This window comes from Macrobrachium rosenbergii, chromosome 24 (assembly GCF_040412425.1).
Source record: "Macrobrachium rosenbergii isolate ZJJX-2024 chromosome 24, ASM4041242v1, whole genome shotgun sequence".
NCBI classification, from domain to species: domain Eukaryota; kingdom Metazoa; phylum Arthropoda; class Malacostraca; order Decapoda; family Palaemonidae; genus Macrobrachium; species Macrobrachium rosenbergii.
Window position 1 is genome coordinate 13,503,327 of NC_089764.1, and position 24,466 is coordinate 13,527,792.

General features: G+C 40.5%; 1 protein-coding gene across 9 annotated transcripts in view; it reads right to left on the reverse strand.

The window, feature by feature from the left end:
- LOC136851874 (aspartyl/asparaginyl beta-hydroxylase-like) overlaps positions 1–24,466 on the reverse strand; it is a 164,904-nt gene that overhangs the window by 136,133 nt on the left and 4,305 nt on the right. The window lies entirely within an intron of this gene.

A 24,466-nucleotide genomic window follows, 5' to 3' on the forward strand; every position in this document is an offset into this window, starting at 1 on the left:
ACAATTAGTTCCTCTTCAATTTATGGCAATGATCTTTATTATTATTATTACTTGCAAATATTAAGGATATTACAACTATTCCTACTACTGCTGCAAAATTATCATAGGCAGATAACCGAATGAATAATCCGGGGGCAACATAACGCAATGCCTGGCTGTTATCAGAGCAATGAATGTAGGGTACATATCCAACAAAGAATCAAACTATCTTACACACTAATCAACGAGATTTTTTAAACTGTTCTACTTCCAATCTCTTCGTACTGTTGTGCTAAGTACATCATAGCTGGAATTTTATATTTTTACACACCAGCACCTAAACCTTAGGCTTAGATCATGCGATAATAATGTGGGCATATATAAAAGTTGAGACACTCTCATAACATCAACGGTGAGCAGACATACAAATTACGAAGAAAAAATTAACGGTGTACATATATATATACATACATACATACACAATATACTATATACATATATGAGAGAGAGAGAGAGAGAGAGAGAGAGAGAGAGAGAGAGAGAGAGAGAGAGAGAGAGAGAGAGAGAGAGAGAGAGAGAGAATACTTTTAATGTCCTGTCTACATTATCAAAATCTGGACTCCTCTCCTCCAGGAGCCAACCACCGTTCCCACAAACCATATACCAATCAATAACAATTCATACTATGAAGCTGAGTAGCATAGCATACACGCACAGAAATACTCGAAACCTAGCCTCCTCTCTTAAACGTCTTGCTTCAGTCAAGTGCATCTTTAAACTCACCTCCCAGCTGACGAGAGGAGGAGGTGAAGGGGTGTCTATTTCGGAGGTAATAAAAGTTCCCACATTAAGGGGAAAGTTGGAAATGTTTTGTGGAGCTTATCATTACCACACGTTCATTTACTCATTCAAGGTTTAAACCCAGAGTCTAAAGATTTTTGTGAAATTACATAACATTCACTATCAAGTATAAAAAAGTATAAAATCTCAAGTACTGACGGTTAACTTCTCTTACAATACAAGCGTCAATTGGTGATAACGCTATCAGCACCTGTCCGTCAAGCACATAACCTACGATCGTGGCTACCTTTGTTGACGTTTTTCAAATAGATCTATTAACGAATGAAAAAACTAAAAGTTTACATTATGCAAGAACCCCACATGCAACCATCTTTTTTTCTTTTTTAAATAGCCTATAACGTTATGTTCAATGTCTACGTGGCATGTATGAGGCCTTGTAAACACATCATTAAAAGTTTAAACACTCACTTCAGTAAACTTAATTTCATGATATAATGACGATTTCTGTTAAAAGTTTACACTAATTTTCGGCATTTACTGTTCAACCTTTTTATCCAAATTTTAGCTTTATTTCTATCATCTATGTTAGATGTTAATACAATTACCAGTTCGTTTAACAAATAGTTTTTTAACATAACTTTCAATTTGAGCTTTATGCGGAACTTAACCAAATCCCAGTCACGAAATAACACTATCAGTTGCCTAAAATCTTGACAGTTTCCCCTCAATTCACTTTACCCTAATAGCCATACAACAAGAAATTCATTCTGAACGCCTCGCAAGTTATGATAACATAGAGACCTAGATATCACCACTAATTCCACCAATGTAAATTTTAATAATACATAGACCTAGATATCACTACTAATTCCACTAATCTAAAGAGAAAGTGAAATACATACTATTTACGTTGGCTTACAAGGAAGCCACTATATGCAAGCTTAGTGTAGCTCCAGAGTGATCAAAAATACAAGCCAGAGGCTCCCAGGATTATTTATGGTTATGCACTGGCTAAGACAAGGAAATACAACTACAAATACTGCAGGTGTCGTATGCACAAAATTGCACGTTCTGCCCTTGTCATGGAACCTAAGCACGAGGTTTACAATTTTTATAGGTATTTACACAGGCAACAAATATGCTGTCATTTTTACCCATACGAAATTTTTAACCTATTTTTAGGTTTGCAGAAAAGTGAATATACTGCATTTAATGTATTGTCATGACTGCATGCTTACCTCTTACACAAGAAAATCGAGAGCAGCCGAACAAGAAAACCCTTAAAGGAAACGAAACAGGACGCTCTGACCGCAACAACCTTGAGTTAGGTCGGAAATTCCAGTCACAAGAAAATCACGAGCAATGTAACCCGCAAGTCTGAAAATGGTTCCGCTATAGAATATCAGGCTGTAACCGCGTTAGTGCGAAGAAAATACAACTAGAGAAGTTTAAGAAAATACAACTAAAGAAGTATGTGTTGAATTTACGGGGAACGACTAGTTGGGAACAATGCGTGATATGAAAACATGTTCGCGGTAATAAGGATTGCATGAGAAACGCTATTACTTGATGAAATATGACAGTGGAACGTATAGTATTGTAAAGAGCATTATATTCTAAACGTGCGGCAACATGTATAAGTCTGATTACATTAGAACAAAGCACAGAAAGAATGACTCTCAAAAACCAATGTACACTACGACCCAAGTTTGACAATAAAACAGACTGGTAATAATGCTGTGTGAGACAAAAATAAAATTCTAGAGGTTAGAAAAGAAAAGTGAACTCTGTGACTAAAACCAAAACCAATATGCAATTAATTCAGTGGTCTTCGCCGGAGAGAAATGTAAAAGTATCTGGTTTTAGGAAGGAAGGTAGGAAAAGGGCCCCGCACACACATGCTTCGAACTTTGGATCTTTCATTTCCCCATCCACGTCTATGCTAACTGGTGTTTCCAATATCGGAGGTCAATCTCCAAAGCCGCTGGAGTTATTCCGGGTCAAAACCCCCCCCCCAAAAATAACTAAGCCATTCTAATACAGCCCCACATTGAACGTGAAGATATAATTACCCGGTGGAGAAGCCGCTGCGACAGATAAGCATTTGAGCATTCCTATGGTGCCTATCTCGTTACGTAACGGATGGCCCTAGCTACCAACCAGCCCCACTAAGTATCGATTTCGGCAGATGTCACCATAGAACTACCCTGACAATCCTGATCGAAGAACATTCATTATAAACCGGATTCATCGCTACCTAATACTAACTACAACGTGACTTTTCCGAAAAAACCGGATTTCTGGCGCCGATATGGCCCATTTCACATATTTCACGCGCGAGCCAAGAACAAGAAGCAAAGAGAGAAAGTGTGTGTGTGTGTGTGTGTGTGTGTGTGTGTGTGTGTGTGTGTGTGTGTGTGTGTGTGTGTGTAAAATCACGAATATTACGCCACAAATATCATTTAACATCCAGTGAAAATATACCTTGGGAATAACTTTACTTAAGGGGAATTATAACTGAGCCGGGTGGCCTAAGTCAGTCTACTGATATTTCTAAACCAAACATCGGTTCCAGTCCTCCCCGGGAGGAAGCACTTATAGATTATAATTCCCCCTGCGAGTAAGTTATTCCCAAGGAATAGTCTACTGGATATTAAACGATATTTGCGGCGTAATATTCATGAATATAAAAAATTTCGCGTGTGTGTAAATGACAAAAAATTCTCTCTCTCTCTCTCTCTCTCTCTCTCACTCACACACACACGAATCTCTATCTCTCTCTGTCTCTGTCTCTGTCTATATATATATATATATATATATATATATATATATATATATATATATATATATATATAGAGAGAGAGAGAGAGAGAGAGAATAAAGTGGCGTCACAAAAGCCAAGGTCGTAGACAAGATAAGAGCTAAATCATATGATATAGAGGGTACCAGACATCCCACGCACCAACCTCGAAAACCTGAAAAAAACAGCCTGTGGTTTTACAGGCCTTGACAAAGCGGAGAAAAAAAAAACCGACGGGCATCAAGATATTGATATCCCTCTAGAATGGGTGATGTCGAAGACGTGTAATTTAGTTATCGTTAGCTTAATATCTTCAATATTTAAAAGTGGAATTGATTCCATACGTACAATAGCTTGGACTGTGTGTGAGTGCACTCTCAGACCTCACTGTGCCTGTTATAAAGACGAAACAGACTGAAAAAGCTACGGCAATGCATGGTGTGCCTAACAGACGAAATGGGCAATGATGTGATCTGGTGGTACTATGGACGACCGGAGTATAATCATGACGCGTATTGCGACCTTGGGTTGTACCAAACCCTCTGTGCCATGCACATCCACCCTTGCGTGCAAGCTCCCTTATTTAATGGTATGCACACCTTCAATTTCTTTAGTTTTTAATGATTACGTGATCTAATCTCCCTTATTTCTAGTTCTTCCCTTTCTTATCTTCTTCAAAAAAAGACTTTCACTTCTGTGGCAGATTCATATTCGAGTTCATGGCCTTCCGATCTGTTCAGCAATAATAATAATAATAATAATAATAATAATAATAATAATAATAATAATAATAATAATAATAATAATAATAATAATACGGCGAAATTACATAAAAAGGAGAGGAAATTCTAATAGCAGTGCTGGAAGCTAGCAATATTTAACCTAGTTCAGGTACTCTGGAAATGAAGCAAAGAAAGGTGAAGCTGGTACGTGTGTGAATTGATTTTTCCTCACTTTATCACAAGACTGAGGCTTGAGTGGTGAACGTGTACTGAATAAGTAAATAAGCAACAAGAAATAGCTTTCGAAACAAAAAATCATCATTTTCATTGAGAGAGAGAGAGAGAGAGAGAGAGAGAGAGAGAGAGAGAGAGAGAGAGAGAGAGAGAGAGAGAGCTATTTCTAGCATGTTTCCAGTACGCCAACCGTTGAGTGAGCACAACTTGGCCAACTTCCTGAAACGATGCTACCCAATGGAAGACGGCTGTGCGTAGCCCGACTCGAAAGCCGACGAGGCGACCTTGTCTTTGTTGCCGACAGAAGCTTCACGGACGCTGTTACGTAATACCCAACTTAACCATAGCCGTCTGTCCTTACATGGGAAAAAAACATTTCTTCCTTCTTCTGAGAACAGGTAAATCTCTCTCTCTCTCTCTCTCTCTCTCTCTCTCAGATGCATAGCACTGTCAAGGTCGAAAATACGAAGATAAAATAGAATGGACTCATTCCAATACAGCTGATTAGTGGTTATCACTTGAGAGCGCCGGCAGGTAGACAGAAAAAACAAAAAACCCTAATCTTCAATGAAGCGCTACTAAGGAATGCGCCGACTTCTCACATTCTTGCTAATTCCACAGTACTAAAATTATAAACCCAAGTTAATGAAAATGCTTAAGTCCTCTACTACTTTACTGTTCACAAGGTTAAAGCTATCAAATGACAGAAAGCGAATTCGACCGTTGAAAACATCAAACAAAACAAAAATCTGACGCAATGTTGCAACTTTGAACACAAACTCGGTAACGCGGCGCGCTGTTACTATGGTTGAAAGTCATCCCATCACCCGCACCCCCAATACAGCGGTTACGTAACTGAGGACCTTCACAACACCCCTCCCCCAAAACAGTTCATACGTGCACAATGTCTTCCCTCACTCAGGACTTACGGAGAAGGGGCAGGCAGCCAGGTTGGAGGGGAGGGTTGCCTTTTTCCTCGACTCCCACTTGTGTCTGGGAGAAGTCGGAAGAACGCACTCTGCCTGACTGCCCTAAGCAAAGACCAATCCTTTAACACACCAGGAAAGAATGTTCTTGAACTAGTACACAGGACGTAAACAGTAAATGCCGCCAGACAGTAATAGCATTTCCCTATTGAAATAAATTCATCAGTAAACACCATAGCTAAATCATACCGTAAACTCAACCGCTGCAATTATATTAGGAAAATATGTCAGCAATACCCATACTTTTACACTAGAATATCCTTAAATAAGAAGAACTAAACAGATAGGACATAGTAACTGCAAAAGCTACTTCACGCCTCCCACAACCTTCACATAACTCCGGCGAGTCCTAACAGCAATGTTACATAAAAGAGAAAGGCGGGGAAGACATGAAGGCCCGAATCTCTCTCCAAGTACACCACTCCATACCGTACTACGGGATTCGTTTATCTGCTTCATTCAAAAGATATCATCTCAAAGTAGCCCTGATGGCTTTACTATTTTAATATCTTATACAAAAACCGTAAACATTTTGTAACCGACATGTGGATAAAAAAAAAAAATTCTGTTCGTAATAAAGACAAGAACTTGCAGATGCATTAATACAATTTAAAAATTCATGTACGGTAGGTGACCTTTATCCCTAAACTACTGGGGGATGTTTATGAAGAGTACAGCGGACTTTGCTTCTGTACGCTCTGTTCATCCCGCTGGTGGATATTACTTTATCACTTTATCGTTTGAGATACAATATACTAACAATAATCATGTATTTATTTTCAAAACTTTCCTTCACCCACTAGCTCTGGTGTTCCATCTTGCAATAACATTATTATTTATCTCCCGTTCATTTTTGGAAGCTGTACATTTACACAAACCCACCCACTCTTTATACCGGGGATACCGGGGACCTGACAAATACATACGAAATGCAAAGAATCCTAGGAACTGTCAGTGCTTCTGTTGGCCAGCAATCACTGCTCTACCAAAGAATCTTATCTAGAAATAGATCTGCGTCTAATACCGTACATTATGTAAATATTTGCCGCCTTCCTTTCCAACTCACTTGTCAAGCAACACAGTCACACTTCCAACATCTCTTCTCTGAAACTCAACTGCTAGTTGATTTTTCAATTGATCAATCAATTATTTTTTTACCACCATTTACTAATATCAAACTTTTAATTATACCTGCTTTTTATAATATCTGACTTCTTCATGAGTCATAGAAACTCTTAATCATACCTGCTGTTCATAATCCTGTGCCTTCCTCCTGTGAATCTTAATAATCTATATATCCACAAACAGATCTTATCGGCTATATCGGCATTTCTTGGTGGACGGGAATCTTTAAACATCTTTAACTTAACTAATATTTATTTTATTTAAACTTTAACTTAACTGATCATTAAACAACTAAATTAGTTTAAGTACAACACAACCAAGCTACCAATACCCCTGACCTTTTCTTTACTTCTAGGCCTAAGAACCACTCATGCTGTGTTTCATCGTCGATAGCCTCTTACAACCAAAATCTTGTTACACTCCTCTCGTTCTACACCTCCAACTCTTATTCTATGGTACTTTGACAAGGATTCTTTAAACAGTCATGATTTTAATTTGGGAAATCACTTATTTTTATTCTCTGGGATCCTAGCCTTTTGATGACTCTTGTACATCTAAACTTTCCATTACAGTCGCAGATTAACCAAGCTTGCTCTATGGCCAATAGAGCTAAGGAGACAGCACACAGGGTACTTGGACTCTCACTCAGCTCTAGAATTTTCAGCCCTCAAAGCCATTTAAGTCACTGCAAGGCTACACCACTAGGTTAATAATGCCTTTGTAAAGAAAAAGTGTAAAACAGTCTGACTTATTGCTTTTCATCAGTTACATCTCTTCTGTGACTAAAACAATATTTAAATTCTGTATTTTTCTCTAACCCAGCCATAAATGATTTCATCATAGCTGGCCGTGTCACTGACACCTAGCTGACAATAACCCTTCTCCTAACACTTCTGTGGACAAAATGTAGTTCTGTAACCTATGAAGACGAGGAACCCCTATAGTCCTGATGAAACTCCTACGCAATAGTGATGTTCCATTTGCTCCTCTTTTCATCTCAAGTGGTGCTCATTAGGATATCTATCCCCCACACCTTTCGTTTTTGATAAAATTGGTGTATGGTAGAAATTACTGTGCAGGGATGATGCTGAATCCTAATAAAACTTAAGTATGTTTACCAGTAAGTCTACGATATTAGAAAACACCCACCCTGATTTTTTTTTTATCTATGCCTCATTCTTGATTTCAAATTTGCTTTGAAGAAACATTCCCAATCTATTTCTTCTTCAACTGCATAAAAACTGGTATAATGAGAAAGGCTTTCATGAATTTTTTTAAACCTATCCTGAGTGAATATTAGTACAGTATTATTTCATTCTGCAATATTTTAAACAACGCTGAGTCGCATCTTCACTTGTTGAACAAAAACTTGAATTCCGAGTTTCTTATCCTAGATCTCAGTATTAATCATTCAAGTCAATGTGCAAGCTGCATAAAATTTACCACAATTCTGACCATCTTTATATTTGGATTTTTCAAGACTGTATCATCCACCATACAGTACTAGATATACAATTAATTCTAACAGCCCTTCCTTTTCTTTTGTGAAGTTCAACCCACAAAGTTTTTCAAGTTTTGTTCCTGATGTGACATAACTATAGAATGATCAAGCAGCTGAATCACTGAAACTTCAAATGTTCCAACTTGGTGCACCTGGTTTTTTTTAAGAGGGCTCAAGTGTTTTAGTTCATAGCTTATTGGTTTTATTAAATTTGCTTTCCTTTCTTAATTATGTTGATTTTCCTTACCATTTCTTTCTTATAGTTTATGTATCAACTGCTTTCTCTATGCTGGACCTTATGGTACTCTGCTTTTCCAAACAAGGTTGCTTGTTGGCTGGTAATAATATAAATAACAAATTAAACTAACAATTTGTATTTTTCCCAACATATGAACCTACACCTTCATATATAGGAGATTGACGTGCGCTTTACGTGACTAGGCTGACTGTAGACGTGTTCTACTGAAATCCACTAGCTTTCTGTTCCCTCATCTGCCCTGGTGTGAACCTACCCACGCCCGTCACTTGCTGAACCAGCCTGAGAATAAGACTGAAAATCTTCGCATGCGAAGAGAGAGATCAGGCTAAGAGGGCAGGAACGAGGAGGGTAACTTTAAGTACAAAGGTGTGGGTTCGTATATTAGGAAAAATACAAACTGTTAGCTTAATTTGTTATTTGTTCCGATACGAATACTCCCTACGCCTTCATATATATAGGAGACACATCTAGAGAGGATGTAGATCTCACAAAAAGTAGCATGGGTGACCCAATAAAAGAATTAAACTTGAGCAAACATTATCCTGAGAATAGTATTCACTCTAGATTTCGCATAAGTATATGAAGCCATTCCTCAGACTGCCGCAGCTAAATCCTGCTCAAAACGTGGCGACAGAGCTCTGGAGTAGCTCTACACCTTAGACCAAGGTGAATGTGTCAAAAGATTATAAGCAGGATTTGTTCAACAGCATAGTTTGTTTTGAAGGCTATTGAAGAACCTATACCTCTACTACCACTTGCCTTGACTCTGAAAGGGACAAGACTTGTACTACCTCCTGAACTGTAAGCTCTTTTTATTGCTTCTCTCAGCCAGAAGGAGACTGTGTTCTTGGAAATCTCTGTCTTAGTTCAGCCCATGCTGATGAACAACCTACATTTCATTGATCTGTGTGAGGCTGTCCACTTCAGGTAGAGTTTTACACTTATCACAAGACAGCTGTCTGTTTCAGATAGAGTGTTACAGCTCTCACAGGGCACCGTAGCATTTCCTCTAGATCGCCTCCCATGTAGTCCTTGAGGGAGGGAATGGAAAAGCCACCAAACCTAGGGTCATATGTGGAGGGTTTCCAAGTGCTGGCCATGAACTCTGGAAGGAATGCAAGCCCCATCTCGGTCCAACCACAGGTATGAGTGACTTCACATGAAAGGGCATGTATTTCTCCCACCTGCTTTGCAGATGCTATGGAGACTTTGTCGAAGATGATAAGACCTTGGTGACACTCCACTCAGGCAATTTTAAAGTTCTGGGTGAGCAACTTATTTTAAAATGTTTCACCAAGACTGATAAATCCCATGACACTGACAAATCTATGCCCCTTGCTTTAAACACTTTGGAAAGGGTGGCCCTGTATACGTAATTGCTGAGTCAGAGAGGTTCTTCTTATTTCTTAGAAAAAGAGGAAATCTGCTACATCCTTTACAGCTGTTTTGAGGGGATGTAGAATCCTCTCACTACACCAACCCATGAAGACCTTCCACTTCCCCTGATACAGGTTGAGAGAGGATTGTCTAATGGAGCTGGCGATGACTGGTGCAACTTTTCTCGAAAAACCTCTCTATTTTTAGCAGCTGCTGGATAGCCTCCATTCGTGAAGTTGAAAGGAGGCTAGTGCTTGATGTACTCGGCCGCTGTGCTCTTGTCTCAACAGATTTTGGATCAGTGGTAGTTGTCTTGGAATGTCCACTATCAGGTGGAGAAGATCTGCATACCACTCTGCTTGTGGCCACTTTGGAGCTGTTAATGTCATCCTTAGGCTGTAGGACAGCTCTTTTGCCTGGGACTGGAGAGCAGTACATGGGCAGTTCGTGATTTTTTGATGTTGCAAACAGATCTACTGTGGGACCCTCCCGTAATCTGAACAGTCTGTTCGCCACTGTTTGATCCAAGACCATTCTGTCCCCACTATCTAATCTGGCCTGCTTAGAGTGTCCACTACAATGCTGTTCTTTCTTGGGATGTATCTGGCCATCAATGTTAGTCCCTTGAGTTCCAACCATTCGTGAATCTTTACTGCTAATTGATTCAAAACACGAGAGATCGTTCCTTCTTGTTTAAGTATGCAACAATTGAGGTGGTGTCACTCATGACTACCGTGGTCTTGCCTTGTAGACACTCCTGGAACAATTGCAGGGCTAACCGGGTTGCTTTTATCTCCAAGATGTTGATGTGCTCCTGGCATTCCTTTCCAAACCACTGACCTGACACACCCCTTCTGTTTAGGTGGACAGCCCAGCCCCTTCGGGATGGGTCTGAGACAACTAATATCTCCGGAGTTGACTGGCTTAGTTGCAGTCCCCACAGATGATTCTGTGGATCCCTCCACCACTGAAGGTCTTGCTGGTTCTTTTCTGTCACTAATATGAAGTTTTTCACCAATATTGATTGAACCTTGCTCTTTTCTTTCAAATTCCACTGCAAGGAAAGAATGTGGGCCCTGCCCCTTGAAACCAGATTTCTCCATGGATACCAGATGACCTATCAGGATTTGCCATTTCTTTTTTGGTTGTTGAGGTTTGGAGAGGAACAGGTTGGAAATTTCCAGGAACTTGGATATCCTCTCCTGAGATGGGTAGGCCTTTGCCTTTTCTGTCAATTATCATCTTCAGGTATCTGACCTTCTGAGTGGGGATGAGGTACAACTTCTTGAGGTAGACCAGAATTCCCAGTCTCATAAATCTAAGATTTATGTGGGGTTGTTCTGCTGTTCGTGCCAGAATGAGCCAATTGTCCAGGTATCATCATAACCAAATTCCTTTCCTGTGGGCCCATTCTGAGACTAGCTGAAAGACTGGTAAAAACTTAGGGAGCTGTCGCTAGGCCGAAGCAGGGAGCCTTGAACTGGTAGGTGGTCTTTCCTGAGACAAATCTTTGGAACTTCCTGGAGGAAGGATGCATTGGGAAGTGGAGAGACGAGTCTTGAAGATCAAAGGACACCATGAAGCCTCCTTTTCTGATCGTTGCCAGGACTGACTGAGGTGTTTCCATCTTGAACAGAGTTAGGTGTAGGTAGCTGTTCTAGGTCGACAGATCTATGACGGGTCTCCAAACCATTTCTCTCTACTAGGAAGAGATGGCTGTAAAAAACTGGTGCGTTGTCTTTCACTATTTTCACAGCTCCATTATTTAATATGTCTTGAACTTCTTGTAGAAGTGCTCTCTGCTTGGTGTAGTCTTTCCTGTAAGAGGAGAACTTGAGTGGAATGGCAGTCAAAGAGTGGTTTTTGACTGAAGGGGAGGATGTATCCTTTCCTGAGAGTTTGTACAGTCCAATCCTCTGCTCCTGCCTTCTGCCACTCTAACCACTTAGTCCCCAGACAGCCACCCACCTTGACCTGTTGTAGTGGATGGGGGAACCTCTCCGTCTCATCTATTACCTCCTCTCTTTCCTGTTCCTGTATGTCTGCCTGAGCAGATGGAGGAAGAGGAACAGTAAGGTTGTCTTCCTTCTTCATGGGTCCTTCCTCTGAATGAGTCCCTGTTGACAAAATGTCTGCTGAAAAGGTTGCCTTGAGGACCTCACCTGTCTGCTTTGAGGGTTGGCACTAAAGGGTTGTCTTCTAGGGGCTGACTTAACTAGGGTAGAAGAGAGAATGTCCTTGGCATCCTCTCTTCTGGCCACAACTCCTTGGTTCAGAGGTTCTGGGAGGAAGTAACTTGATACGTTAGATGGGACTGTTTCTGACATTCAGCCAACTGTCAGAAGAGATCTGTCTTTGAGCTCAAGAAAGGAGGATCCCCTTCTCTTCAGTAGAATGTTAGCCCACATGTTGGATACACATTTAGTTATGTATTTTAAGGCTTTTCCTGATGGAGTGAAGAAATCTTTAATCACTAACCAAGATTCATTGAGAATGGATTCCTTAATCTGTCTAACCATTGCTCCTTGGCAATTGTCTAGCCAAGAGACAGTTCTCAACATCCTTCCAAAGACTATTTTGAAATTCACCATTTCAGCACTGGTGAATTTGAGCCTATTTGTCTTAAGACTTAAGGTGTCTAAGGAAGCATTTACAGATAGATGGAAAAGTGCTGCATTTACAGTTCTGGGAAGAGAGGTCGGATTCTCTGTGACATAGAACTTTGCCTGACGAGTCAACGGAGGGGGTAGTAATTTTTGCAACCTGAGGAGGCTAGGGAACCTTCCTCCCCTACTATACTCCTTCATAGTAGACTTTACCATCAGAGACCAAGGAAGAAGGATATAATGTTTAACCTCTGGAATGGTCTCCGCCATTTGTTCAATGAAGGAGGTGTCGGTGGTGTCTTCAGGAATTTCTCTCCCCAGCTCCTGTAGTTTCAATTTCTCTCTTATCATCAAGATGAAGTCTGTAAAACTAAGTTTCTCCTTGGGCAGATCTTGAAGGGTTGGGTCTAATTCCTCTTCCAAGTCTGAAATGCTTGTCTGGCTTGATGGGCCTGGCCTGTTCTGTTCCTCATTCTTTTGCTGTAACTGGGTGTTTCGTCTCCGGTGTCTGGTTCTGTCACCTGAGAGCAGAAGAACTCTCAATTCTCCATCCAGTCCCAACTTGGAGAACGGTGGAGGGACCGTTTTCTCAAACAAAGAGGAGAGATGCGGCTCTTCTCTCCATGCCACTCAAACTTTGAGTAAGCACCATGTCACGCCACAGTTCTAGAACGTGAGCAGGAGGCGTTCTCAGAACATCAATTTGATGGACAGCTCTTCTTCGCAAGCCACTGTTCATACTTCAACGAATCACCGTGCCATGTCACACTTCTGGAACGTGAGCGGGAGGTGTGTCGGGACAGGAAGTGAGACTGAGAAGTGAAAGAGTGGTGCTTAGACCACTGTCGAGAGCGATGGCTTGTCTCTGAATTTCTCATGCCTCGAGGAAGCACTGTACCACGTTACGCTTCCAGAACGTGTGCGGGAAGTGCTCCCAGAAGGGTATGGAGATTGATGGCTCTCCCGTCTGCGATCAGTTTTGTCCACGGAGCAGAGTTCCTTTCTCCGTACAGCCTTCGTCACGGAAAGCTAGTTGGGAAGACAAAGTCTCTTCTGTGCTGGAGTAGGATGCAGAGGGGAGACTGACTTGGGACGAGGCCCTCCATCTCTTCTGCTGTAAACCGCTGGGCCCTGCCTGCTCGATGTCCTGGAATTCCTTGTTGAAAGTTTGCCACAGAGCCAATGATTTTTCCCGTGGAACATCTTTCAGAGCAGTGGGGGGAAGCTGCGGGAAGAAGTTCCTCCCTGGAGTGACGGGAAGCGGAGGAGTAGTCTGGATGGGTAGCATAGGAGAGGGTGAAGGGATGCAGGTGAGGTAGGGGGAAGATTCTCTGGATACTGGTGTCGGCTTCTTCCTCCGCCTTTTCTCATATTTACCTCACTGAGAAGAAAGCCACTTACCACACTCACTATAAGTGGCCTCTCTGGAACATTCAAGACCCTACAAAAAATGTAAACTGAATGGGGGTCAACTAACACACGTGACATGAATTTTCCACATGACTTGTCTTTAACCGTGCATCAACGTAATTCATGCTTTCCTTTATCTACCATTATGAAGGAAAATAGCAAGAAACCACTGTAAAAGACTGTTTAACTTAAACACAGTTATAAAACACAACACTTCACAAAGTTTCATTTAATCCTTTATGGACGGGCATCATCATATGATGATCTATAACAGGTTTTGAGTGATGGACGGGCTAACTCATATGAGTATTAACATTACACGCCATACGATCTGGATGAATTTAGCTGGAAAGATGTTCACTGCACTTCAATGGTCCATAAATGATTTATGGCAACTGTAGTAGCTCAGCACAGGATAGAGGGGGATCAGTGTGCCTTGAGACTTGATGGGGGAATATATTGCCCCTCTCTATCCCATGACATCTTTTTATTTTTTCATAAATATACCCAGGGATTGCTTTTATCTTTTTATCTTCTATGATAGTATGTCACTATGAATGTAATTTTGCAAAGAAAAATGCAAAGAAATATTAGAAAAAACATGTAGGCTATACCTCACAAAAAGTTGCTGCATCTCCCCATCTCAGTAAATCTCGTAAATATTTTACAACAAACATACTCATAATTTGTTACTTATTTTAGTTCTTATCTATTATGATACTGTGTGAGCTGTAATTATAATTTTACAAAATAAAATAAATTATTAGATAAAATTATTAGGTAAAACTAGCATACTTTCATGAGTGTCTTGTAAGAGGCCTAACACAGGGTAGTAAATACAGTAGTCAATTTCAACTTCCTGTGGAAGGTAGGGAAAAATTTTAAAATTTTTTTCTTACACCATGGGCATTTGCATATCTTCATCTTTCCATTGACACATTTTTTTCTTAAATTGGCCAACTTTAAAGTTTACCCAGTCTGGAGGAAAAGATCATCGAGAGATGAGCAAGACTGAACAACCACCCTGGCATCATTGCTTGATCATGAGATCAAGTCAGAGTGGATATCTCTCTATTCTCCAATAGAGCCTAAATTGAAAGCTAGCAAAACGACACTTTACCAAGAAACTAATAAAAGTTTATTAAAGTTAAGTGGTAAACGACAAAATCCCATAAAATTGCACAAAGTTAAACGAGAAACTATAAGACCCAGGAGCGTCAAAAGAACATCTTATCATGCGCTTGGCTGGGAAGCAAGTGCCAAGCGTGGGTAGGTTCACACCATGGAAGATGAGGGCACAGAAAGCTAGTGGATTTCAGTAGAACGAGTCTACAGTCAGCCGAGTCATGCGAAGCATACAGGAATCTCCTATATGTGAAGGTGTAGGGAGTATTCGTATCAGAACAAATAATAATAATAATAATAACAATGATACTGCAGGAGGTACAGTATTTCCTGAATCAGTACACTTGCCTGTATTCAAGAGTGAGGTCTGTTGTTACTTAAGGGGTGACATCCATCAACACACTTAGCTAACCATAGAGGGTTTCCTCTGAACAGCCCTGGTCATCTGGGTTTGCATCCCTTATCATATACAGTAGCCACTTCAGATTATCAGATGTTGAGTGGGTCTGGTCTTATGACAAGTAACAAAGTTCTTAACATATAGCCTACAACTGAACATTGCAGGTACCCCTACAACCAACAAAGCTGTAATTCCAAAACACTGATGGCCTAACTGAACATTCAAGGTAACCCACACCCAACAGTAATTCTCAAATACTTGCATCCTAACTAAACCTGCATTTTACTAGTCATCATTCAATATACGAGGTTTTATTCGAAAAATGCAATGGTTACAAGTGTTTACAAAAATATTTGTGGAAGTGAGTTTTGAGGATGTACTGAGGGTAATCAACAGATGGAAAGGAGAGACACCACCTATGACATGTCTGAAAGTCAGATGCTGGAGTAAGGTGGAGAAAGTGGAGTTGAGTGACTGATAAGTCTGTAAGGTATATCTTCATGAAGGAAAGATTTTGAAGGAATGGGTCAGGGGAATAACTGCTAAAATGTAAAAATGTGTAAAGGTGATAGAGGAGACTACATGAACTGCATGGTCATAACATTACTTAGTACACCAAGGAATGTGTATGATAAGATTTGACTGGGAAAATAAAACTGATGACAAACATTTTGACTTGGGAAGAACAGAGTTGGTTTAAGCAAAGAAAAGGGTAGGTATACTGAAACAGTAATGTGAGAGGTTTGAGAGTAATGGGACAAGATGTACAGTATGTGGTCTATATGACCCTGATAAACTTAATAGAATCAACAGAGAGGCAAAGTCGAGGGAGTTAAGAATACATGCTTTGGTATAAGATTTAAGTGACAGAGAGCAACTAAGAAGATTTTAACATGGAAGTGAAGCATGTTAAGCCAAGTTCACACGATCATTCGGAAACTCAGTATTTCTGTGAATGTCATTTGGACTAACCACGTGAACACTGGAATGATGTAACGCCAGTCATAAAAACCATGAATGATGGATTCCAAAATATTTTGACATTCGTCATTCACACACATCATTTTATGGGCGGAGTTTATGGAGTGAGTGTTAGACTGTTGTGTTGAATGTCAATCATGTAAGTGGTCTCATGTTTTCTGTTAGGTATACTTCAGTGCCAAGATGGCATCACTTTCTGAAAACAGAGACAGCTAGGCTTTGCTGCAGCATTTCATTTTACAGATAGTTTGGGACATACAAAATGAAAATTACATGAGGAAAGATAAAAGAAATGCTGCGTATGAGAAACCAGAAATTTTCAGATTAATGTAAAAAGATGCCACTATCAATGATGTTAACAGGAAATTGAACACTCCAAGAATTAATTTCAGAAAGGAACTAAAGAAAATTCATGACTCTAAAAGAAGTGGTGCTTGCACTGAAGATTTCTATGAGCCCTTTTCATGGGTTTTTTAAGAACTGATTTTTCTATAGGGCATAAAAAAGCAGACAAAGAGCAGAAGCACAAAGGAGGCTACACCAGAGGTAGGAATTGTCCTTATAATTCATTACATAAGCTATACAGTAAACCCCCGTATTCGCGTTCTCATGGTTCATGGACTCATGCATTCGCAGGTTTCTCTGTGGAACATATCTAGCCATCATTCGCAGAAAATTCGCCCATTCACGGTGTTTTTCACTGAGAAATATTCACTAATTACTGTATTTTCATATAATTTTCATGAATAAATGCACTTTTTTGTGATAAAACTATTAAAATACTCAGGTATAAGCATTTTCACAGGGTTTTCTTGGTTTAAGCTATCAAAATGGGCAGTTCTAAGTGTTTTTAGAGGGGTTTTAAGCATTCGCGGATTTGACCTATTCGCCTCATTAGCTAAATATAGTAGTATATTCACAGAATATATGCAAATAGATTAAAGAAAAGAGTACTCAAAGTAATTAATTTTTTGTTATGAAATTTAGACCATCAGGACAAGCACTTTGAATCTTCAGTCATTCAAAGATCTAACTACTGACCAAGATTAAATTTATTATGTCACCAACTTAACAGCATTGCCTGGGGTCGAACCTACGATTCCCACTGAGGGGCTAGGTCTAGAATTTAAAGAGCAGAACTACAGTTATGACTTCTTTTTAAAGCAAATGCCAATATTATGGCAACACTCACTTTCTCCCTGTTGCTCATCCTGAGTTCATGCAATATAAATGTGCACTGTCACCACTAGAGTTGACTGATGCTAGGAATGATGTTCCACAATGACTGTGTATTCTTAGGAATGACAATCTTCAAATACTGTCAGTCCTGTGAATGACATTCAAGAATCGTGTGACAGGAGAGAGATTGGCTTGGTGTAAAAGTGGGTCTCAGATAAAGGCACAGTAATATGTGCTGTTGGTAGTTCAATATAGTGTAATTCATGGATAAAGTGCTGTGAAAAATCTAGAGAAAGGAAAGTGGATAAAGGTGCAAAAGTGATATTTTTATGATTAAATAACATTTTATATACTGTATACTTACCAAGTAATTACATAGCTATTGTTCCAAGCTCGTGTGGCAGCTTAAATTCAAAATTCACGGTAGCGCTTCAATTGTTTAGTGTCGGTGACCAGTCCCGTCCACTAACGGCAATACTAGGAACGACTTAGCAGACAACCTCATCCTGTTTGTGCCTTATGTCTATCAGCGGGGAGCAAGGTGGGCTCTAATTCTGTAATTACTTAGTAAGTATATACTGTATAAAACTTTATTTTATCATAAAAATATCATTTTTATATAAGTAACTTACCAAGTAGTTACATAGCTGAATCCCAGATTGACAGGAAGCGGGATACATGGATATATTCTATTCCAAAACATTAAGCCTTGTAATGAATTTGAAATAGAAAATTTGCTAGCATTGAAAACAATGCTTGTGGTTTCCTATCAGTTAAGAGAGCTACTGCAAGAGAATACTGCCTCTGGTTGGTGCTCATCTTAACCTGTAGTTGTGTGGCGGTATAGCCATGGAGCACCTCTACTTAAGTGGGAGTTTTGCAGCGAAGGAGTACTCTTATGGCTAGCAGAGCATCAAAAGTGCCCTTGCCCTGGGCACAGTACCAATACTGTATAAGAAACAACCAGATAACACTGTCATCCACACTGAAATAAAACCACTACCCATCCACTGAGTGTGGTGGGTGCTCCAGGTACATTGTACCCCCCAGCTTCCCAAAACTCAGCACCTTACTACAAGGTGAAGAGATACTGTAGTAGGAGAAAATCCCATGCTTCCTCCTACGATACCATACCAGTCACTAATAATGGTCCCAAGGTACTGCAAAATTTTTAACACTTTCGCTTTCAATAAAAATAGTGAGAAGAGAAGATCGATTACACTTCCAGTAGGCTGATGCAGAATGGAAGCAAGTAGCCTGAAAGCTAATGAGGTAGAAGGTGTCCTGACATTCTTTGCTTCCACTTAAAAGTAGGCAAAGTGCTCTCCTGACTCTGAAAGAGTGTCTCCGAAATAAAAGTCTATTTAGGATGAAGGACAACGAGTTCCTAGTCAGAGGACGAGAAGGGCTCTTGCCAGAACACCATAGGATACGGATGGCCCTCTGAACCTTTGGTCCTGTTCAGGCAATACCTGAAGCTCACCCTGGACAGAGAGCTCTCTCTTCTTCCTCAGAGCTAAGGATGTCTGTTAAGTTCTTCCTTCCCCTGGACAGAGAGCTATCTCTTCTTCTTAAGAGCTAAGGACGTCCATTAAGTTCTTAAGGGAGAAAGAACGGATCCAGGGCTTGGATTGGTTCTCGTTCTTGGCTAAAAATCCAAGGGTAACCGAGCAAAACTGCATCTCCTTATGAAAAACCTACTCTAAAAAGATGGCTTGGATCTCGCTAATGCATTTTTGCAGAAGCCAAAGTCACCAGGAAGATAGTCTTCAGGGTAAGGTTTTTTAGAGAAGAGGAACATAGGGGTTCAAAAGAGGGACCTGTCAGTCAATTCAACACTACGGCCAGGTTCCAGGAGACTGGACTACCTCCCTTGCTTGGATGTGTCAAAAGCTTGACAAGGTCTTTAAGATTAGGTATGACTAAAGGTCTAGGTCCCTGTGCTTAAACACTGAATTAAACAGGGTCTGATACCCCTTAATGGTGGAATACGAGAGATTTAGATCTCCTCAGATAATAGAAACAATCCTCAACTTGGGTCACAGATGCCTCAGAGGAAGACACGTCATGTCTGAGACACTGGCTTCAGAAAATCGTTCCAGTAGGCCTGGTGTATGGAGCTAGAAGATTGCCGTCTGCATCCTTCAGAAGCCTCTGCAGTACATCTTGAAACCCCTTTCAACTGACAAGCCTCCAGATGGACTGGAGCCTGTCTGAGCAAGAGCAGACCACCCTTGGTGGAATCTCTAGAGGCAAGGTTGTCTGAGAAGACACAGTTTGGGGAAGGAGCTTGGAGAGTCCGCCAACATCCGTAACAGGTTCGAGGCCCATTATTCACGGGTCAGAATGGGGCTATGAGGGTTACTGTAATATTGCGATGAGCCTTAAACTTGTTCAGCACTTCCTTGACCCTGTTGAAGGGCGGAAAGGCGTAGAGGTCCAGCCTGGACCAATCTTTCAGCATGGAGTTTGTTGCCCATGCTAGAGGGACTGGGGCTGTAGAATGACAAAAAGGAAGGTGATGATTCCTGAGGTGGCAAACAGAACTGTATTCAAAACCTTCGAGCACCTTTCATCGGAGGTAATCGAAGAAGTCAGTCGTCCAGGTAAAGACTGATGTTCATGCCCAGAAAATGAAGTCAAATACAAGGGGAGTGAGGACTTGAGAGAAGACCTGTGCCGCAAAGAGGCCGAGCACAGATCCTCGAACTGGGAGACCGTGTCCTGTAAGATGGACCTGAGATACCCCCGCATCAGGCGGGGACATGGAAGGATGCTTCCTATATATCCAAGATTTTCATCCAATTACCACAGAGAATGGTGGATGGGACTGTCTGGTTCGTCTCCATCTTGAACTTCGTCTTTTATTTGAAGAGAAAAAGAGCGTTGCAGGTCATACAGACTCGCTGACGACCATGTGGACTCACAGACAACCGAGCGAACTTGCAGATTATCGTGCAGACTCGCAGACAACTGTGCAGACTAGCTGTTGATCCTGAAGACTCTTGACAGCTGTGCGGACACATGGACATCCGTACAGACTCGGCTTATGTGGACTCGACAACGTCTAGCATGGACTTGACACCTTATACAGGATGAGGACATGTGGAACTGTGCATGGCGGAAAATAATGTGCCAGCACGCTTAGAACAAGCTTGACGTAATTCATAAAAGCCACAGAAACTTAGGAACGGATATAACACTGGCCTTGTCAAAAAACCAGACTGTGACAAATCCTTCTGTAGATCAGACACAATTCTCTAAACTGTGTCCTGAGGGAAGAAGTGACGTAGGCCCACAGGGGAAAACAAATGGGCCAATTGCAACTGTGACTCCCTCAGTAGTAAGGGAGCACCAGAGTTCTCTCTTCTTGAGATATCAAAGTAAAGAGCAGAAATCTCTAAGTCATCTGAATCGTCCTTGCCTGTACAGGACAGGACTCAGAGACAACCTGAGGCGATGTCTCTCAATAAAAATTGGAAGTCCCCCAACTTCCCAGCCAGTGTTCCCACTACCAAACAGGGATTCTTGTGACAGTCCTGAACTTCTTTTGAAAGGTCACTTTGAAGAATGATGATAAAACTACATATCCAACAAGATGCCTTTCAGCTGTTGGCTGCACTGTTTTTTTTTTTTGGCTGTTAGCACAGATTACCGCTAATACTGCACTGCCGATTTTATCCTCTGAGCACATTTTAAACCTTCTACTTCTGCTTGTCTCCACTTAAGAGTCTTGTTCCATCTCTACATAAAGAGGTATTGCAATCATCCAGTTGTTGCAGTTTCTACAAATAAGAACCCCAAATTCATATCTCCCTCAAAACTTCACATGTGGTACTGTATTGGATGCCAAGAGGAAATGTTTTTGACAATCTTAACGTGATGAGGATTTCTATTCCATACCATAATGCATCATCATTTACTGAAGGCTTGAAGCTTTTAACCTTTAAAAACAAAGGCTCTTTATCAGGGTATGACAAACCAATGGCCAAATTGTGGATGTTTTCACTTTCTGGAGCCCTAACTCATTTTACATGTGGGCTGGTTGTTCTCCAAATGCCATATTACTTCCTCCTGCTTTCCCAGACCCTAATGAGTGTGACTGCCTGCCAAGGTGCACTGCAGAGTTCTGAAGGGAACTTTGTTATAGCAAACTGGCAAGTGGTCTTCGGGACCACCACAAACTCCTCAAAGGAAGTCAAAGAATTTGGCAAAGGATAGAAAACTTGTGGCTTCTCCAAAGCAAGCTTCAACCCATGACACTAATCAAACATTGTACTTAATAATAAGAGAGAGGTTATGCTGAGAGGTTTTCAAACTTGCTATCCTAGACCAGATTTTGACCCACTCTGGGCTTCAAGGACAATGGATAAAAACTTAGTTTCATGTTCCATCAGTCAGAGAGGTTTCTAGCAGACTAAACGACCCATGTGAGCTGCCATAAAGTCACCAGGCAACTATACCCTGACTTAAAACTCCCAGCCTCCTTTTTGTCATCACCTTCTACTTATGCTAAAGTTAGATATTTGTATTAGTCTCCTGGGACCCCAGCCACATCATCTCCTTCAATACCAACTCAGCAGTCTACTTTCAAGACACAGAATTGGCTCTTTCAGCAACATACGGGGAAAAAGCTGTCAAGAGTCACCTTGAAATTAGTTTTGACACAATCCGGTGCAAGGCCTAAACAAGGGGCTCAGAAAGGTTTCTTAAACTAAACAGTGAGAAGACAACAGAAGTGACCAGCTGTCTCTGGGGCTTCTACAATGGGCTCCTTGTAGTCTCCAAGGCCTCAGGTTGGAAACCCATTATCAACCTTCGCCCTCAGAATTTGTATTTTCTTCCAGTAGCTTCCCAGACATAGATTGTGACCTTTGTTCATTTTGCACTTGTATGCCTATTAAAATGGCTACTTTCAGGTCCCAACTTACCTGACAAGAAAATACCACAAGTTCTCATGGAAGGACAAGGTCTTTCTGTTCAAAGCTCTATGCTTCTAGTTAACAACAACTCTATAGGTATTCGCATGCACCCTACTCCAATTTGCTAAATGGGCTCACAGTCGAGGTATGAGTTTGTAGAGGTATGCTGATAACTAATGAACGATGGTGAACTCAGCTCTAGGTCTCCTAGAGGCTGTCTTTGGGCTGATTCTCACTTCTGCCTAACTACTGCTTACAGAGAGACACATTCAAAGAACTGGAGGAACGTTAGCTTGCCTGCATTCCAGGCTTTACTGCAAAGACAAACTAAACTTCCTTTCATCTATATGCCTCTCGAAACTTTGTACCATAATTCCTCGTTTACCCATTTACCTGGGAAATGAAGATGACTTTGCCCCAGAATTCATAATTTCTCATTTACCAGTTCACTGCAAAACAAAAAAGTCTTTGTCTGGCGTCCACTTAGAGCCATGAGGAATTACCCTTGGACCGAATCATTTTAAAAGGGGACTCTCATTGTTTTTAATCTTCTCCTACAGTTAAATGCTTGGTTAAGAACATGATTTCTTATTGGCTAATGCAGATAATTTCAAAAGCTTATTGTTTCATGTTTAAAGTCTTGTGTGTCCCAAGTAAGTCAAGAACATGAAATCAAGGTTGTGCCAACTTTATTAGCTTTCAAAATGAACTCGGGCATTAACATGACTTTAAATATGATATACCTTTGCATAATTTTAACTGAAAGATCTGGTTCTTGCATGGTGGCTGCAGGACAAGTTTTTATCTATCTCTGCTCAGGGATATTAACATCTATGCCTTGTTGAATAGGCTACATCCTTATTTTTACATGTAGTACAACTAATGACCATTATAACAAGGCTCTACTCCATTTCATGATTCCTTATTAGTTTTCAAAACCTTAAGTACTATTCAGCTTCACTCTTAAAAGATCTCAAAATCGGCCCATCTTCACGGCAACAAGCCCTTCCAACCTAAATACCTATTCAGGCTATTAAAGAGTACAGTAATGAGTTTGTTTTAGTAAATAAAATTTTCAAAGAAAAAATTTATTTCTTCATGTAAACTATGAAACTTCCTCTGCTTGTTGGAGCTGATACAGTATACACAAAACAAAGAGTGACCAGCTTTACTATCAAGAATGCTAATGTAACTGGTTCCATACAAAGACATGTGGAAAAGGAGGGCAATACAGTACTGAACTGGCATGCAGGCAATAAAGTACATTTATATATACAGTAATTCCTTTTAAGTAGAAATTACTGGTGGTTTACAATTGTTTTACCGGGATGTAATAGGTGCAACTGACTGCGAACAAAATCAAGCGATTGTGTTTTTAGTTTTAGCCCATCAGTTAACAAATAACCTCATGACCCCAAGTCACATTATGTTAGAAAGGGAGCAGACTGAGATAAAGAATATAAATCAAATGAACAGTACAATGCTTTGTCCTTACAATGAAGAACACACATAAATACATGGTACCAACAACTTCCTGAATACTTTGTATAGTATCTAACAGCTACTAGTACCAAGGGTTGTGGTTAACATGCTAGATCTTCATAGAACAGAGAATTAACCAATCCACTTTCAGTACTGTGTAGTGGTTCTGGAAGTGAATGCACCAAGGGAGCAAAGCACTCAAACACTCCTTTCCTATTACGTAGTGTAATTAATAAGAGCGGAACTCATAACAGTTTGATAATGTTAATCGGATCAATCAAAACACAATGGCTAGCAGAGTAACATTAAGCAGGTAAGTATTGATAAGTGGTAAGAACAAGTAGGAAAATTAAATGACAATTAGCTTCCAACTCCTCATCATTTGTGGAATGCAGTCTAAATTGAGAGAGCATAAAAACATACAAAAATCACAATCAAACCATAATCTGAATATGGCATCACACAAAAGTACAGTTTACATCATAACTAGATAAAATGTTAAAGGGCAAAGATATGTAATACTGTTACTGACAATCAACAGAACAGTAAGGCCAATCTTAAACACACTTCTGAAGTG